The sequence below is a fragment of the Camellia sinensis genome, chromosome 9 (genome assembly GCF_055761805.1).
Source record: "Camellia sinensis isolate YWXY chromosome 9, ASM5576180v1, whole genome shotgun sequence".
NCBI classification, from domain to species: Eukaryota; Viridiplantae; Streptophyta; class Magnoliopsida; order Ericales; family Theaceae; genus Camellia; species Camellia sinensis.
In genome coordinates, this window is record NC_138969.1 from 5,307,128 (window position 1) to 5,325,801 (window position 18,674).

Here is an 18,674-nt window from a genome sequence, read left to right on the forward strand (position 1 = left end):
TCACTGCTTTAACCAAGTGAAATGGTCTTATCTCGGTAGTATGACAAAAACAGCCGAGCTAACTTCGCTATACTTAGGTGGCAGCTTTTACCCTGCTTCACCTAGCTCGGTCCCACCTTGCTCTTACAATTCTGCTCGGCGTGTCCACAATCGATGCCTTAGCTCGATTACTGTCCAACTATACCTTGGACCAGGGTATATGGACCGAGCTATTTTACAGCCATCTCTTCAATCGAGGTAACTGTCACCATACTTAAATCGGGCTAAGAAAGCTAGGTCCAATTCACAAAGTCCTTTTTACTATGGCCCACAAACCGGCCCATTGCAATGACTTCACCTAGCTCGGCCCAAATTTACACATTTTACCCTCTCATAAACATATCGGCTATATATTAAAAGCCTAATAATCATAATAATTGATAATACAATTATGATACAACGGGTTCCAGAGGGAATGGGTCGGACTGGTCCACGCTTCTCCAACCGTTATCTGGATGGCCAAGCCCACCTGAGAACCTGCACAGGAGTTCAATGGGGAACGGGGTGTCCCCCAACGAACCCTCCGACGAGCAAGTTAGAGAGAGAGGGAAGTGAAAATGTAGAGATATGAATTGGAGATAGAAAACTTAACCTTCTTCTTGTCTTCAATGTCTGCTTATATTCTTTGGTAATCATTTCGCCGTCCCTTCCGACTTACCACCTTGGCCGAAAGTCTATGCTGTAGCTTACCTTGTTCAGGATGAGAGGGTGCTGTTCTGACGGAGAGGTGTTGTCGTAATAAATGCTGTGATGAGCTGCATTAATGACGATGTGCAGTGGCAATAACTTTGCAGATCTTTGTCTGCTGATGTGGCTTGTCCTTTACCTGCCACATGTCTGAATATCATTGGCTCTTCGTGCCATGTTGGCTTCCAACTGTTCAGGATCCCATCAGTTGGGTTATGTGTTGGGCTCTAAGTGATGGGCTTGGGTTGTTCATAGTGGGTTATGACCTTTGTGGGCCTAGCCACGTCAATAATAATTATCCAAAAATATCTATTAACAACAAATACGATCATCTATTGCATGATAACCATCTAAAAATATCAATAAAAATAACTACTTATTACATGATCATCATCCAAATACATACTAAAAATTAATTTTGTAAAAAAAATTAAAATAAAAATGTAAAATATTTATCATTTTTATATAATATTACCTTTGGTGAGTAGAAATAATTTTTAAAAAATTAAAAATAATTTTTTGATATTTATTTTTATCAAATTAGTTTATATTTTATCAAATTGATGACTTTGTCTTTCAAATGGAGTAACAATGTTTTCAATTATTCTAATTTAAAATGAGATTCAAAATTTAAAATCAAATATATTACAATTGAAAAATTATGAATCAAAGTGACACAAATCTCAAACTACAGAAATCGTTATTGTAATTCGTCCAATATTTTACGTAAATAAAATTAAAAAATATATTAAATGTGTCATCTTTTATCTTTTAATTATTTAATAAAAATAAATTAATATTGTTTTATTTATAAAAATTTCAGCTACATCATAGGTTAAGAATACCACTTGGACAATAGTACTACACGCTAACTGACCACTGTAGCCACTCTTCTTTGGGCTCAATTATGTCATGGATTTTTCTCATATCCATATTATTGTTTTATAACTATTCAATTTTTATAATTTTATTTTAAATTTTAGTTTCAGTATATGAAACACACAACTGAAACCATATATTAAAATTATGTCAAGCGCTTTTTTATACACAGCTTATTGAAAATTTTTATTTCTTTCTCTCTTTTTTTTTTTTTTTTTTTCATTTGCATTCAATTTTTTTTATTCATTTCTATATACACGATTTGCAAAATGGATATGTAAATAGGTTACTCCACATACCCGTCAGGAAGTATTACCCCTTAGAACTCACAATGCATCTACAGAGAACTCCACCGCACCTACGTCGGAACCGAAGCTAAGGCTCTCCGCGTGCTATGGATACTAAAAAGTATGTTTAACCCTCACAATAAATTATGGAGACTCGAACGCAAATTATGAATGATAAATTCGAAGGGCTTATCACTAAACTAACTCCTAATGGTTATTCATTTCTATATATGCGTATACTTTTTTTTTTCAAGAATGAATATATATACGTGTATTATAGCCTTCTAGTATATTTATCTACAAATAGCCTCAAGCATAGCCAGCCTACATTTTGTTTGTACTGTGTCTGTGTTGTTTGAGTTATAAAAATTTAATTTACCCAAAAAAAAAAAAAAAAAACTATGAAAGATTCTATATTTTATAAGCTATAATGTTAAATCTTTCATCTGAAATATATTCTTGTCTTTTATCCATTTTGTAAAGACACTTGATCATATTGAGTTGTTTAACTAGCCTCTGGTTGAGATTTCAGAATTTCATTTTTAGGTATATTATACATGGAAAATTCTATAGCACACATCCCAATCACAAATTTGTGTCTCACCATATATTGATGTAAAAAAAATATTGTAATCAAATCACAAACTTTTGTTACATGGATCACAAAATTTTGAATATTTTCTTACATTAATTTGTGGCAGTGTTACACTATTCATAATCCAAATTATCCCTGTACACTATTCAGATTTTTATTTATATATATATATATATATATATATTTTTTCTTCCATCTACATCTAGTTTATTGTTCATTTGTTATATACAAGGCACAACTGATAAAATAATTTGAAATTATACTCAAACTATGAGTATTCAGGTCATAAGTCTATTTTTTAATCTTTTAAGTCATCAGATTCAAACTCTAATATTTTTGGATTAAAAAAAACATAATTTGTCTAAAAAGACATTATCTATTGAAATCAAATAAACCTATCTCTTGAAATCATCCAATTTGTCTATCGGTTGAAAATTCATCAAGCCTATTTTCATATCTGTTAAAATTCACCAAAACAACCTATATGTTAAAACAACTCCGTTACGTAGCTCGAATATCAACGGTTCGAATGGCTCGAAATCTCAAAACGACGTCGTTTTAGAATGTTTTTTTATTCTCTTACCGGTAAGATAATATTTTCCGTACCATTCGAGTCATTCGAGCCTCACTTTCTCGAGCTACGGAGCATTTTCCATGTTAAAATTCACCAAGAATATTTTCTTATATGTTAAAATTCACCAAATAACCTATATATTAGATTTTACCAAACCTGGTTTTCTAGATTTTGAAATTCACTAAACTTCATTTTTGAATTCACAAAATTCATTTTTTTATCTATTGAAATTTATATGAAACATGTCCGTCATTCAACATTATATTTTTTAAATATCACACATTCCTTTTTCCCACTACTACTTGTTGTCACCGGCGACTTCACTAACCAATTTTTTATTAACTTTTTTCATTGCACTTTTCCTGTGCGTCATTATAACAAATAAAGAAAAATGTTTGGGACCTCTAATTAGAGATGCCACTAATGATGCACTGCCACTGTCAGTGCTATGTCTGTTTTTTTTTTCCTTTCCTTTTCCACCTCATTAGAGGTGTGTTTAGAGCCTCTAAATTAGAGGTCTCTAGCATCACTGACAAATAAATTTTTCTCCTGCATCTAAGCTGACACACTCTTTTAGGATAGACTTTCACCAATTTTCTCTTCAACTGCTGCCCACTATTTATTTCAATTTTTTATTTATTTCGATTTTTTTTTCTTTCTTTATTTCTTTCACCAATTTTTCTTTCTACCTTTCAATTTTTTATTCTATAGACACGTATACATACACTTCTGGTAGATCTATAAATATGTCTATAATCTTCCACTATTTGCAAATATGAAAACATAAGTCTAATAATAAGTAATATACACTTCCATTCTTGTCTCTCTCCACAGGGCTTATGAATTTGTCTTAACCCTAGAACCCAGTGGTTGAAGCGCTGACCAAGAATTAGCAGAATTCGAAGCCAAACACTTTGAATCCGAGTGAAGAACAAGGACTCAGAAGTGCTCCAAGCAATAATTGAGACCCAAGGTTATCCCGAGTTTCATTATTTTTATGCAATCAATAATGCTTTTTTGGGTGTTCTTATGTGATGTCTTATAATTTCAATTATCTCACTTTTGACACTGAATTTATAATTTTGTCTCAATTTAATTTAATAGATTATAATTTTTATTTTTTTAATAAAAAAATAAGCACAAACTATACGTGTCATGCTTTCATAAATAAAATTATAAACATGTTCAACTTGGTAAGTTAAGCTCAACTACATCAATGATTAATTTCCTTCAAACACCCTAATTAATTTATTAATTAAACCAAATTGACATAAAATTTAAAATTAAGGATCAAAATCGAACTAATTAAAATGATAAAGAGACCAAAATGACTCCTTTTCCCCTTCCAAATTGAATTAAAATTGTATGGTAAACTCCAGAGGCTGGTGGATTTTTTTTTTTTCAAAGGGATTATTATATTTTTTAACCATGATAATAATATTTTGGTGCGTTACTTGGCAGTTGAAAGATAAAAGATTATTTCCCAACAAAGCAATGGAGAAAAAACCAGGGATTACATTGAAAAACCGTTCAGAATCTGAAGCTCAACAAGGCCTATGGCTTTCGCATAACTTGAATCTTCGAGACAACAAAACCATGAAGTACCTTCCTCCCTCCCAGCGAGCAGGGCTGGCCCTGGGGTGAGGCGATTGAGCCGGTCGCCTTGGGCCCCCAATTTTGAACAAAATTTAGGGCCCCCAATTAGGGGAGTGTATCATGTCATGTTATTTCATAATTATTTTAATATTAGCTCAATTTATTTATTTTTATGTTGTCGTGTGATGTTATTTTGATTCGTATTCGATTGATGTTTAATATGAAAACTTTCACTTTTAGTTAAAAATAACTTAGCAAGCGTATTGAGAGATTAAGATTTTTCTCATAAGTTGAATTTTATAAAATTTATTTCAACTAAATGAAATTATTCATAGAATGTTTGATTTTAATTCAATTGCATTTTTCTAATTAAAAAAATTGTACCTTGTTACTATTTATTTTTTATTAGATTGACTCTAAAATAGGTAACAAAAAAATATATATCTTAAATGAAAAAAAGATATTAGCTTTAATTATTATTTTACATACTTTTTTATTCAGTTAGATAGAGTTAAATAAAAGATTAAAAAAATCTCATGGCATCCCTTAGTGAACATTGAAATATATAACTAATAATTCATGTTATTGAGTTGTGTCATACTTGGATTCATGTTGAAAATAGTCAACCTTAACTTGCTAATTTTATATATTGCTTGAGTTGTATCGAAAATTCTCATCCTTACCCCCAATTAATTTTTGTTCTTATAGCATTGGTAAGTTAAAAAATAAAGATTCGATTCAACTAATTGAAGTTCAACTATTATATACATATATATATATTTGTTATTTAAATTTTATTAAATTGTAATGCAATAGAAATAAATTTTTATCTTTTTTTTTTATCCAAACAAATTTTTTTATTTCTTTTTGGATATTGATATATGAAGGGCCCAATTTAAAAAATTCGCCTTATGCCCTAATAAGTCAGGGCCGGCCGTGCCAGCGAGTACCTTCATTGTGCCTAAAAAACTCCAAACAGTATTCGCATTGGAGGAGAAGAAGACAGTGGAAGTAGTAGGCAAGTTGATGATGAGAAACAAGCAAATGCATTCCTTCGTCCTTCCCAGAGAATATCTTCATCGCTCCTAAAAACACTAACCACTGTTCGCAATGGTGGAGGAGGAGAAGACAGTGGAAATAGTTGGCAAGTTGATGATGAGAAACAAGCAAATGCATTCCTTCGTCCCACACAAAGATTATCTTCATCACTCCAAAAAACACTAACTACTGTTCGCAATGGTGGAGGAGGAGAAGACAGTGGAAATAGTAGGCAAGTTGATGATGAGAAACAAGCAAATGCATTCCATCGTCCCACACAAAGATTGTCTTCATCGCTCCAAAAAACACTAACCACTGTTCACAATGGTGGAGGAGGAGAAGACCGTGGAAATAGTGGGCAAGCTGATGATGAGAAACAAGCAAATGGATTCCTTCATCCCTCCCAGAAACTACTTTTATTACAACGGTCTCCTACTCAAATGCCATCTACTTCCAACCTCATGCGTCCCCGACATGACTAAAACCGAGTTAAAAAGACTACCAATTGATGTCAAAATTCCAGGCTCCATGTTATAATTGCTTGAAAGAATAAACCTGGCCGTGTCGTGTGACAAAAAAAGTTGTTAGTTTTTATATATTTGTTGTTGTGTTTGATATATGCTGTTGTTATTATCCTTTTGCTTTTAGATGACATCAAAAAAAAAAAAAAAAAAAAAAAAACCCATCAAACCAGAGAATGGAAAACCCCAAAACTCCACCTCCTCCTAACACCAATATTACAACATAACATGAGAAAGAAAAAACAGACACAGAAAAACCAACCACCCATGTGAAACCAACAACTGCAACATAATGAGTGAATCGGTGTCCCAATAAAATTGGCACCTAATAAGACTCGCCCGATCATATTCAACCACCAAAAGGAACACCAAACAGTTGGTGAGACACCAAGCAAAATCAGACCCCAACATTGAAATCAAAACCTTTTTATGATGAATAGAGCATATATCAAGTCTAAACTCAGTACATGATGGATCCAAGCCAAGTATAGCTTTCATATATGCAATCAAAAGCACATAAAGACAGCATTCAAATCATCAACTTATTAATAACCTTCCAAAGAAGACACCCCAAAAGCAAAAAATCAGAAATAGAATTTTAAAAGCAAATTAATTCCTGCAAATAAAAGTTAACAATGATGCGATCTACATCATGGCTAAATCACTGCATCCCAACTATATTGGCACCGAGAAGCCAACAAATCCTTTACAAGCATCGAAAAAAACTAACAAAAAGACCATGGTACTACACGTAACCAACGAAAGTATCACAAAGAGCAAAATGAGTAGAATTCACTTTTAAGAGTTTTTTTCTGTGTCCAAATTCAGAGAAGATCTAGAGCACTACCCATTATACTATACTATCAGTAAATCAAGTCACTGTCAAAAACAAAGAAAGGAAAAATTATGAAAGCCCCCATATCAGGAGTCTGCTTTAGGCCACGAAAATGGCAGAGCCGACCCTGTTAATTGTGTGGATGTGGCAGAGGCAATGACAATAGTGGTGGTATTAGAGTGGTGGTGGTGGTGATGGCGGTAATGGTGATAATGTGAAAAGGTAGGAGGGATGAAGACAATACACCTCAACAGTCACAACAATGGCATAATCGTAACATATTTAAAATTGAGCATTCAACATTCAGATTTGAGTAAGAAGTTCGTGACTTAATACTTTGGCCTACTTTTAGACCATCTCCAACCACTTTACAAAAACAAATAAAGATCACGTTTTTTTTTGTGTGATGTATGTTATTTAATCACACCTTTTAAGTTTTATTAAAGTGTGATCTTTGGGAGTGTGATTAAAAGTGTGATTAAAAATATTTAGATCACATCTTTTAAGTGTGATTAAAAATATTTTAATCACATCTTTTAAGTGTGATCTTTGGAAGTGTGATTAAAAATGTTCATTTTTAATCACACTTTTTAAGTGTGATTAATAACATTTAAATCATACCTTTTAAGTGTAATTAATAACATTTAGATTACATCTTTTAAGTGTGATTAAAAATATTTACATCACATCTTTTAAGTGTGATTAATAACATTTAGATCATATCTTTTAAGTGTGATTAATAACTAATAAAATCTGTGATAAAAAAAGAATTCGACATATTTGAAAAATAATCAATATTATTTTTGTATGCACATTTGAAGAATGTAATATACACTATATACTATATTTTGAATCATAACTACATATTGAATAGAATAACGTCATATATTTCATAAATGGAAATTAAATATTCAAAAGTATATACAAAAGAATTAAATAAAAAAAAATTAACTGTGCTTACATATATTAAAAAATGAAAAAACTTAAAAAACTAAGTTCTTTAATTCTTGAACCATATTTTGCATCTCTCCAAAAAATTTCTGACCTGAAAAATGAAAACACAAATTAATCCAGAAACCGTTGATTCATATGAATAAACTAAAAAGTTAATTCAGCAAACCAAAATATGAACATTAATCATTTCTGCTTGATCTTAATCCTTTTGGAATTAACTTCCCTGTTAACAATTAGATGCCCTAACAACTCAGTGTCAATGACATTGTAATTAGGAGGTCACTAATGAGCACAATATTTAAAATGATAAATCTCAATACAGCCTGTGTATGATCTTTTTGTGAATGTATATTATTATTATTGTTGAACCATAATTCTAGATACCCATAAATAAATAAATAAAAACTCAAGAATTTACTTCATTTTTTTTTTTTTTTTTTGGTAGGGGAGGGAGAGTACATACATTGCAGTCTGCATTTTCTTTTGCACCTTTGGAGGAAAAAGAAGAGAAAACAGCTACCCATTTCATGCATGTCTGTCTACAAAGACTAAGTGCAAACGCTAACAGCTAGCACAAGCATATGAAAAATCATAAAGAAAATACATTATTATCACAAAAATAATTACTACTATTAGAAATTAAAAGGCATACTGTTGATCCTACATCAACTTAAACAGCTACTAATGCTTCAGTTTTCCATACTAAATTGTACAACACGTGGTTCAGAATATATGTTGCCCATAACAAAGTTGGTTTTAACATTATAACTATATTTTAATCTCTTTTTTGCTTTGGTTGAGATCATTGGAAGTGAACACAGTTTCTCCCCATCACAAGCTTCGCATCAAACCTAACTGGGAGTGTTTCCCTTGCTTCCTTCTACAAGGAACATAAAAATCCGGGTGCAAAATTGTGCTCAGAGTCTCAGATCAAGTATTATTCAATCATTTCCCCCTTCCTAATGCCAACATGCGTAGTTAAATACACCACAATTTTTTCAACTTTATCCCACTTCAAAGGATAAAAGTCCCATTTGTATGATAAATACCCATTGAAACTTAAACTGCCTATCACAAAGATGGAAGTAATTTACCAATACAACAATACACATATTCTCATCAACGTCACGCTACTGGGTGATGAAGGGTTGGCGTGTTGGGAAAGATGAAAGGGTTCTATGTCATTGCACAACAGTTTTTTGCATTCAAGAATAGGAAAAGTACCTCAGTTCCAAGTCGCTTATTTAGAGCTTCATTCCACATATTTGCAACATATGTCGGCTGCACTCTAGTCCACATAGACTTGACAGAAATGACCTGTGAATAGAGTCTGCCAGTTAGAAATTTAGCAAAGTTCTCAACATCCTCGCATTTATTCACATGTAATGCAAATGAATGATGGTATCAAGTAGATAGAATTTTTTCGCCGGCAAAAATGAAACAGTGAACATGACTGTCAAAGCACAAAAAAATAAAACAGGAACGAAAAAAGTGACTCCTAAAATTAATAATTCTGGCAAACTATGCACAGTACAAGTCGTGCTAAGCTACTCATCCATTTGTTATTACTGTAGCCAAAAGAATTTCACTCAAAATAGTGAGGATTTATAAACCCCATTGTTTACATTTATATGCATGTGCACTTTCAACACACTATCCACATGTTACCTATGTAATGAAACTATTATAATTCCAAAGCAATGACCATAATAGAACCATATCACCAAATCCAATCAAACCAGAAGGCTTCTGAACCAAGAAAACCTACTAAAATAGTCAAGAAATGCACAGTATTTAGTAGCATGGCATATGCATCATGGAAAGCCAAGTTTAAACTTTAATACAATATATTAGAAAAATATCAAACTTAAGCATACCAAGTGAGCATCAAGAGGTGGTGGATAGTTGTCAGCAATGGTATCAATCCAACTAAAAATCATGTTGTGATAACCATATGGCTTCCCTGCCATGCTCCGAGCATATGCCCATGCTGCAGTCGAATTAAATTTAGCACGCACATCTGGATGTAAGGGCAGCAACACTACCTATGGATTGGATTCATCCTTAAGAGACAATTCCCACCATTCATCCCATGGAATTACCACAATAATTTCTTCACCCTGAAACACAACCAAGACAATATAAGCATAAAAGCTAAGAACATGTTCACATAAATATGGTATAAAGACAATATGATGTTCACACTGCTAAATATGAAGGCCAAAAAAAAAGGAATCCACCAATAAACTCAATCCAAGAATTGTTCAAATATTTCCATGACTATAAAACCAAAAAGGAAAGTTCATTCCAGAAACCAAAATTTGAAAACCTACCTATCTTTTCAAATTTGTATTTTCCAACGCCCCTCACACGTGTTTGCATACATGATATAAGCACTACAATTCTACAATTCAGTTGTTTTAAACTAAAATTCTTTCCTTGCCAATTCCAACTTTTTAGGTTTATGAATTCATGCCAATAAGCACACAAATCTAACATGGCTCTAAAGTATAACGTATTGGGTAATTATATGTCTATGGCCATGTTAGGAGTTGGTATTGTGCATGCTTGTCCATATACCTTTTCATTCTCATGTCCAGATTCACCAACCCAAAGATTACCTTGTTAGGCCAGAAATGTGAAAATGAGAATATATATTCAGGAAGTTTTTGTAAAGCTACCCGACTAGTTAATCTCCTATAATCAATTCAATTAAAAAACTAAATAAAAAACACAAATTGAATAATATTACCAGTGGATATACTACAATCCAGGGATCAACAATTCTAAATCGCCCAAAGAAAATAGAAACTAAAGATAACATGTTCAATGCTTCTGTAAATTTACCCAGATTTATTTTCTCCTACACAAATGATAATTCAAGTAATTATCTTCTAGATGAAGATTTTTTAATCTGATAGTACTGCTTTAATAGTCACAAGCAGCATCGCCACTAGGTGGTCTATCTATTTCGAGAAATGTCAGGAGGCATACTACACAGTTTCATCAAATGAATCTAAACTGATAATATCTCCTATTATTCAATGTTTTTGAGTATTTAGTTGCACAAACGCAACAACTAATCACCACATTTCTAGATTTTAATTTAAAATAATAAAATAAATACTTCCACCTAAGAGATAGAGTTTTCCAACAAATCAAATTCAGTGTGAATCTTGTATGAAGGACAACAAATCCTATAATTATAACTTCTAAAAAATCCCCCCTAGGCAACACCCTAGTAACTTAGATTGCATTCCTCCAATAAAGATATTCGTATGTGAGGTATCCTTAACTTACCTATTGAAAATAAAATAAATTTATAACTGAGCATAACATGTCCAAGCCTGCATATAGGTAACATATGCAAGCATGGTTGTTAGATTCGTATGATTAACGATTTGGTTCATACAAGATTCAATACGAGTTTCAAACAAACGATTAGAATCGTGTTGGTAATCGGAAATTGAGTAAATTGTGTGATTCAATTTGGAATTCACTATGATTCAGTTATGTTTTTGTTTACATAATGCATGAACCATCGTTTTCACCTCTCATCAAGAAATAAAAGGAGATCAATTAATTATATTGATATACATTAATTAACTGATATACATTGTTCAATGTGATATACAAATTAGTTCTATTGATATTTATTTCATTTTAAACACTCTATGTACTTTTATATTTATAAACATATATAAAATTATAATATAATAAATAAAGTGAATCTTACAATTCATTATTCACTATTTTAGCAAAACGATTCACGATTTGATAACAATGTATGTATGCAAATAAATGATGCTACCTCATTCTAAACCAGTAGGCTTAGATATTGACTCAAATTAGTGTGCTCCAGCACTGGTTTGGCATAGAAAGAGAATGTTAGTCTATATGTATTTTTTGGCCATAGCTCTGGTTTTTCTATGTCATCATGACCCCCATACTCAATTTCAATTTCCATAAACAAAAATACAACATCTCACCTTTCAGCTTAAATTCTTTATTTTCCAAGTTTGATCAACTGTATGAATTTCTTAAATTCTATATTTTACATTTTTTATCAACAACAAACGTTTTTCAAAAAAATTTAAATTTAAAAAAATATATATATAAACATCAATTAAATCATAGAAAGTAATTTTATTAATCCATTACAGTTGTCTATAATTTTACAATTAGATCAATTTAAACATCAAAATATATTAAATTTATACTAATCTAAAATTTAAAAACAAGGAGAGCAATTCAAAGTACGTTTAACTTTACAATAATATCTCTTTCTTAATATTTTGTGCTTTATGCCAATATATCTAATTATGTTGTAGTTTCAAAAGTTCTTAATACACAAATCAACTCAAAAAGACTTTAGAGAACATAAATTTTCTTGTTCCACCCCTGCTCATGACCTCACAGCTCAATTCTTTTCAAAGGGCCAAGACTAAATGTCAATTTGCTGATTAAAAAAAGAACAAAATCAAGGTCAATTAGGATCTCACCCCTCCTTGTCAAGAAATTGGTCCTGGTGAGTTTAACTTGTTTATAATAGCTACTTCTATGTGGCACAAAAGGTTATGGCCTATCAAAGAAATTGACACCTCTTTACACCCAAACTGGAATGTTTAATCAAGATGTTGAATAGTTTTTATACGTAAGTTTCTACTAGTAAAGAAAATAAACATCAATTTAGTCTTACATCAAAGTTAATGGACAATTAAATCCATACACTATCACTCTCTGTTAAACCAACTTAAAAATACTTAGGCAAGGAGCCACAATCTGATGAACATTTTGCTGTCCAGATATGGCGGCAAAAAGGGTTTACGTGAACTTCAATAGATATAATTATTAATTGCATCCGGTGCTTTCTCTTTCCAATATTCAATGCAAGATAATCAAATATCAACGCAAGTGGTCAATTAGTAACATGTGAAGTATTCCAAACCTGGATACCCAATAACACCAACAATATATCTCCACGCTTCACGCCAGAGTGGAACTTGGAAAATTCAACATCATCCAACACTGATGTCCTGCAATAGCAAACATAAATTCAAAATTTCCTCATTTTGGTAGTAGAAATAAAACAAAATATATGGAATATGATTTTAGTGACAGTAAAGTAGAATATGGAGAAGTGAAAATAGAAAACCAATAAAGAGACTGCGAGCTGTGCAATGGCGAACGGCCAGGGCTCGTTTGCCCTTTCGGCTGCTCCTCTGCCGCTTGCCGTCGATCGAGAGAGTGAGGCGGGGTAAGAAGAGATGAGGGATTTTTGGGTTTGAGATTGGGGATTTTTTTGTTTTGGGAGGGGGGGAATGGAACAAAAAAGGTGGGGGAAGGGAGTGGGAATGGAGCGGGAATAAAATATATATATATATATATTTTTTTTTTTTGTAAGAAATGAAATTTAAATAATAAAATAATGTCGTTTAACTTTTTTCTTTTTTTTTGCGACGGGGGTTGCCATCGTCAAAAAAATTTATTTTTTGTTAAAATATATATTTTTTTGTAGTTAATGAATTTTTAAAAAAAAAATCTTTTTTTTTTAGTTACTAAAATTGAAAATTTATTTGTTTCATTTTTATTTTAATGAAAAAAAATATTATTATTTTTTATTTGGTAGAAGTAGGGGTAAAAAAGAATTTTTTTTTTTGTCAGAAATGAAATTTAAATAACAAAATAATGTCGTTTAACTTCTTTCTTTTTTTTTGCGACGGGGGTTGCCGTCGTGAAAAAAATTTATTTTTTGTTAAAATATATATATTTTTTGTAGTTAATGAATTTTTTTAAAAAAATTTTTTTTTTTTTTAGTTACTAAGATTGACAATTTATTTGTTTCATTTTTATTTTAATGAAAAAAATATTATTATTTTTTATTTAGTAGAAGTAGGGGTAATATTTTAATGAAAAACATTTTCCACTAAAATAAAAGTTAATTTTCTGTGGTCCATGAAAAATATTTTTTTACGGCCCATTTTTTTTTTGTTATTAAAAATCATGAACTAATTTTTTTGTGGTAGAGGAGAGGGAGTGGCAGTAGTGGTGAAGGTGGTAGATAATAGATGATGGTGGTGGTGGTGGCGGCGGCGGCGGCGGCGGCGAAGGAGATTAGTGGTGAAGTTGTAGTAGTGGTAGAGTAGATGAAGTGGCAAGGGTGAATAAGAGGTAATGGTAGTAGTAGTGGCAGTAGTGGTGAAGGTGATGGATAAGAGATGATGGTGGTGGTAGTGGTGGTAGCGAAGGAGATTAGTGGTGAAGTTGTGGTAGCAGTAGTGGTAGAGTAGATGAAATGGCAAGGGTGAAGGAGAGGTAATGGTAGTAGTAGTGACAGTAGTGGTAGTGGTGGCAATGGTAGTAGTAATGGTAGTCGTAGAGGTGAAATGGCGATAGTGGTAATAATGGTGGTAGTGGAATGGCGTTTGCAGTAGTGGTGAAGGTGGTAAAGGAGATGAGTGGTAAAAGAGAGAGAGATGAGTGAGAAACAGATAGAGGAGAGAGAGAGAGATAAAGACAGAGTGATGAGCGAGAGAGAGACAAAGTGGTTGCTAAAAGTGCATTTTCTTGTAGTGGATAGATAAATCGAGAGGGAGCTCAGTAAATAGAGAAGACGGAAAGGAGAGAGTGAGCAATGCGAACACAGTGGGAGAGAGAGAGAGAGAGAGAGGGACAAAAAGATAAAGAGATAGAGAGTAAGAAACAGAAAAAGAGATAGAGATAGAAGAGAGATGAACGAAAGAGACAGAGAGAGAGATACAAAGAAGAGAGATGAGCGAGAGAGACATAGAGTGAAGAGAGATGAACGAGAGAGACAGAGAGAGAGAAGATAGAGAGAGACAGAGAGAAAAGAGATAAGCGAGAGAGACAGAGAGAGATAGAGAGAAGAGAGATGAGCGAAGAGACAGGGAGAGAAAAGAGATGAGAGAAGAGATAGATGAGTGAGAGAGAGAGAGACAGATAGATAGATAGAAAGAAAAGAGTGATGAGTAAGAGAGCGAAAGAGAAGAGAGAGACGAAGATGAAAAAATGGATGAAAAGATATAGACAGAGAGAGAGAGAAAAAAAAAGAGCGAAAAGAGAAAAACAAGAGAGAGACAGAGAGAGATAAAGAGAAGAGAGACAGAGAGAGAAGAGAGATGAGAGAAATAGACAGAAGAGAGATGAACGAGAGACACAGAGAGAAAGAGAGAGAGAGACAGACAGCAGACAGAGAAGAGTGATGAGTGTGAGAGAGAAAAATAAGAGAGATAGAGACATAGAGAAATAGACAGACAGAGAAGAGTGATGAGTGAGAGTGGGAGAGAGAGAGAGAGAGAGAGAGAGAAGAGAGACAGAGACAGAGAGATAGGAAGATGAAAAAATGGGTGAAAAAGTTCCGTGTCTAAAGCCTCATTTTCTAGTAGTGAGTCGTCTCTATCATTCATGGGTAGAATAGAGGCGCAGATTTGGGAATTTTATATGTTATATAAAAATCAAATTGAAATATTTTATACAATCACACCTATTTAGGGAGTGTGATTAAATATATATATATATATATATATATATATATATATAATTACACTTATTTAAAAAGTGTGATTAAAAAGTAATAATGTATATATAATCACACTTTAATTAAAATATGTGAATAAAAAATATATATATAATCACACTTATTTAAAAAGTGTGATTAAAAAGTAGTAGTGTATATATAATCACACTTTAATTAGAAGGTGTGATTAAAAATATATATAAATAATCACACTTTAATTAGAATGTGTGGTTAAAAAATATATATATAATCACACCTATTTAAAAAGTGTGATTAAAAAGTAGTAGTGTATATATAATCACACTTTAATTAGAAGGTGTGATTAAAAAATATATAAATAATCACACTTTAATTAGAATGTGTGATTAAAAAATATATATATAATCACACTTGTTTAAAAAGTGTGATTAAAAAGTAGTAGTGTATATATAATCACACTTTAATTAGAAGGTGTGATTAAAAAAATATATATATAATCACACTTAATTGAAAAGTGACATAAAAAATAAATATTATCACACTTCCAATAAAAGTGAGACCTTTTTTTGTTTGTCAAAGTATGATCTTTAACTATTTTTGTAGTAGTGAACGTTGCATCAGATTTAATATCAAATTTGAATTTGATGAAAGAAGTCACTTTTTTTGCTCTAATAGTTTTACCAAACTGATATCAAACTGAGAACGGAACAAATTTTTCAACAAACTGAGAATCTTCATGAGCTTTCACAAATTCACTGTGCTGTAACATTGCAAATGGGCCCACCGGTCGACCAACCAGTCATTCGCCCGGTCGACCAACCGGTCGATCGAAAAAAGGTTCAAACAGTTCAAATAGGTAGGTTCAAACAAGTTCAAAAAGAAAAAAATATATTTTTTTTTGTTTTACCGGTCGATTGGCCGGTTGACCCGTTGGCCGACCCCTGCCTTTGATAACAACCATTGGAGCAGCTAATATCAAATTGAGAAAATGATCCTTTTTTTATTCAGATTTGATGAAAAAAAAGTGAACCATTGGAGATGCTCTTAGAAAGTGCTTAAAATTTTAAGGGCAAATTACATTGACACTCTTGAGATTTCTCTTTAATATAGATCTCTCCCTCACGTTTAAAAAGTTACACTTATCCTCCTGTTAGATTAAAATGACATATTTGTCCCTTAGTCTTTATACATATAAAATAATAAAATAATACTAATATTTTGTTTATGTCATTTCAAGAAAAATAAAAATCATTTTCTTTGGTAACTCATACAAAAAATTTAATTTTTTCATTATTCGTATATTTTTATTTTTACTGAATTTTTTTTAATATTTTAAGCAATTTTTATTTTATTTTTTATTTTTTAGATACTACTAATCTAGATATACTTAAGAAGTATAATATTTTTGTGATTTTTTTTTAAATTCACTAAATACAAAAATACAAAAATTCAATAATACTGTAATAAATATGAATGACTGTGTTTGGTAATACTATAATAAATGTGTGTGAATAGACCAGAAAAAAATGGTGGTGGAAATAAAAATGAAAAATTCTATTTGTACATAAAATTTTATACAAAAAATATCATAAAAATGTTATAATAGTGATATTATTGTAAATATAAATTATATTTATGGGTGTTTTATTTTAAAGTGAAATGTCACCATTAAGTTACATCATTATGCTTGAAAATTTTATATAAAATTTATGTTTGTATATCATCACTCAATAAGGATATGTTTAGGTAGAATTTAATGATGGAAAATTGTAGAATGTAGTCATGTTGATAGGAAGAATAAATGGTAGGGAAAGGGACAAAATGGTCATTTAGAAAATTTTAGAGCATGACATTAGCAATCTAGGGAACAATTTGTAATGAGATTACAAACCTCGGGGAGGGAAATGTAATTTTTCAAACACGAGGGGAGATCTGTATTAAACAGAAACCTCAGGGCGTGTCAGTATAATTTACCCAAATTGTAAATAATACGAATTATGATTATCAAAGGAAGTTGGGGGACTTACGTGTAGGTTTTGACCAGCTTGAGGTTTTGACCAGCTTGTCCAGTCGGAAGCCCCAGAAGAGGAAGAAGTCGCAGCCTTGTCCCATGCAGAGGGTTGTGAAGAAGAACTCCCCATGTCCATATTTGTAACTTTCTGAATCAAAATATTGAGAGCAGTTTGTTCGTAGTCCAATGGTGAGTCAGAAGAAGAACTTCCCAGTAAATTCTAAAGGTTCAGTAAATTCGACAAAGTGATGGTTAATTCGTTCTCTCAGATCACAGGCCTCAAGTTTTGACCAGCTTGTCCAGTCGGAAGCCCTAGAAGAGGAAGAAGTCGCAGCCTTGTCCCATGCAGAGGGTTGTGAAGAAGAACTTCCCATGTCCATATTTGCAACTTTCTGAATCAAAAGATTGAGAGCAGTTTGTTCGTAGTCCAAGGGTGAGTTAGAAGAAGAACTTCCCATGTCCATATTTGTGAGTTTCTGAATCGAAGGATTAAGGGCAATATGTTCGAAGTCTAAGGGTTGATAATTTGCAAAGGCATCCATGACCTGAATATAGAAAGGTGGGTAAAGGTGGCTAATTAATGCATAGAGGTTCTTTCGAGGAGGAACAACATCGTCATATGACTCTTCGTGTGCTCAATCATTGGAGGAGAAAATTGATTAGGCCATAAAATGTATCAGTCTGTTCGAATGCTAAGGTAGTGGGGGTGTTCAAAAGATTGAAGGAGAGTTTAATGCAGATAGTAAATGATAGTTGCATTTCTGGGAAAATGCAAAACCCATGCACGTTCTAAGACGTGGGAAAAAGACCTTGATCCACTAATATCACAAAATATTGGGTATATTAGTGCGGGGGGTAATGTTGGCTACATATTTTGTACAAGCCAATTACAATTTGACGCGTGGCAAAATAAAGGTAATATAGGAAGACTATTCAAGTCTTCGATCCTGATCATACACGTGGCAGTTAGTATTGGTTATTACGAGATCTGAGTAGCAGTGGATCAACAAAGAGATGCAAGGTGATGTGGCATCAGCGGTTACTCTCATTCAAAATTCAAATTTAGGAGGGAAACCCAACTGCAAATAATGGCATAATGGAGCCAATCTTGAGGTAACATGATCAGCGATCATGGAGGAGCA

The 18,674-nt window shown here is 32.3% G+C and overlaps 1 long non-coding RNA gene across 1 annotated transcript; it reads right to left on the bottom strand.

Moving 5' to 3' along the window:
- Nucleotides 1–8,614: 8,614 nt before the first annotated feature.
- On the bottom strand, nt 8,615–10,649 carry LOC145799024 (uncharacterized). Its single transcript, XR_014341011.1, has 3 exons — nt 10,586–10,649; nt 9,883–10,125; nt 8,615–9,322 (listed from the first exon to the last, which is right to left on the bottom strand). It is a non-coding gene; the product is annotated as an uncharacterized LOC145799024 (long non-coding RNA).
- Nucleotides 10,650–18,674: the final 8,025 nt, after the last annotated feature.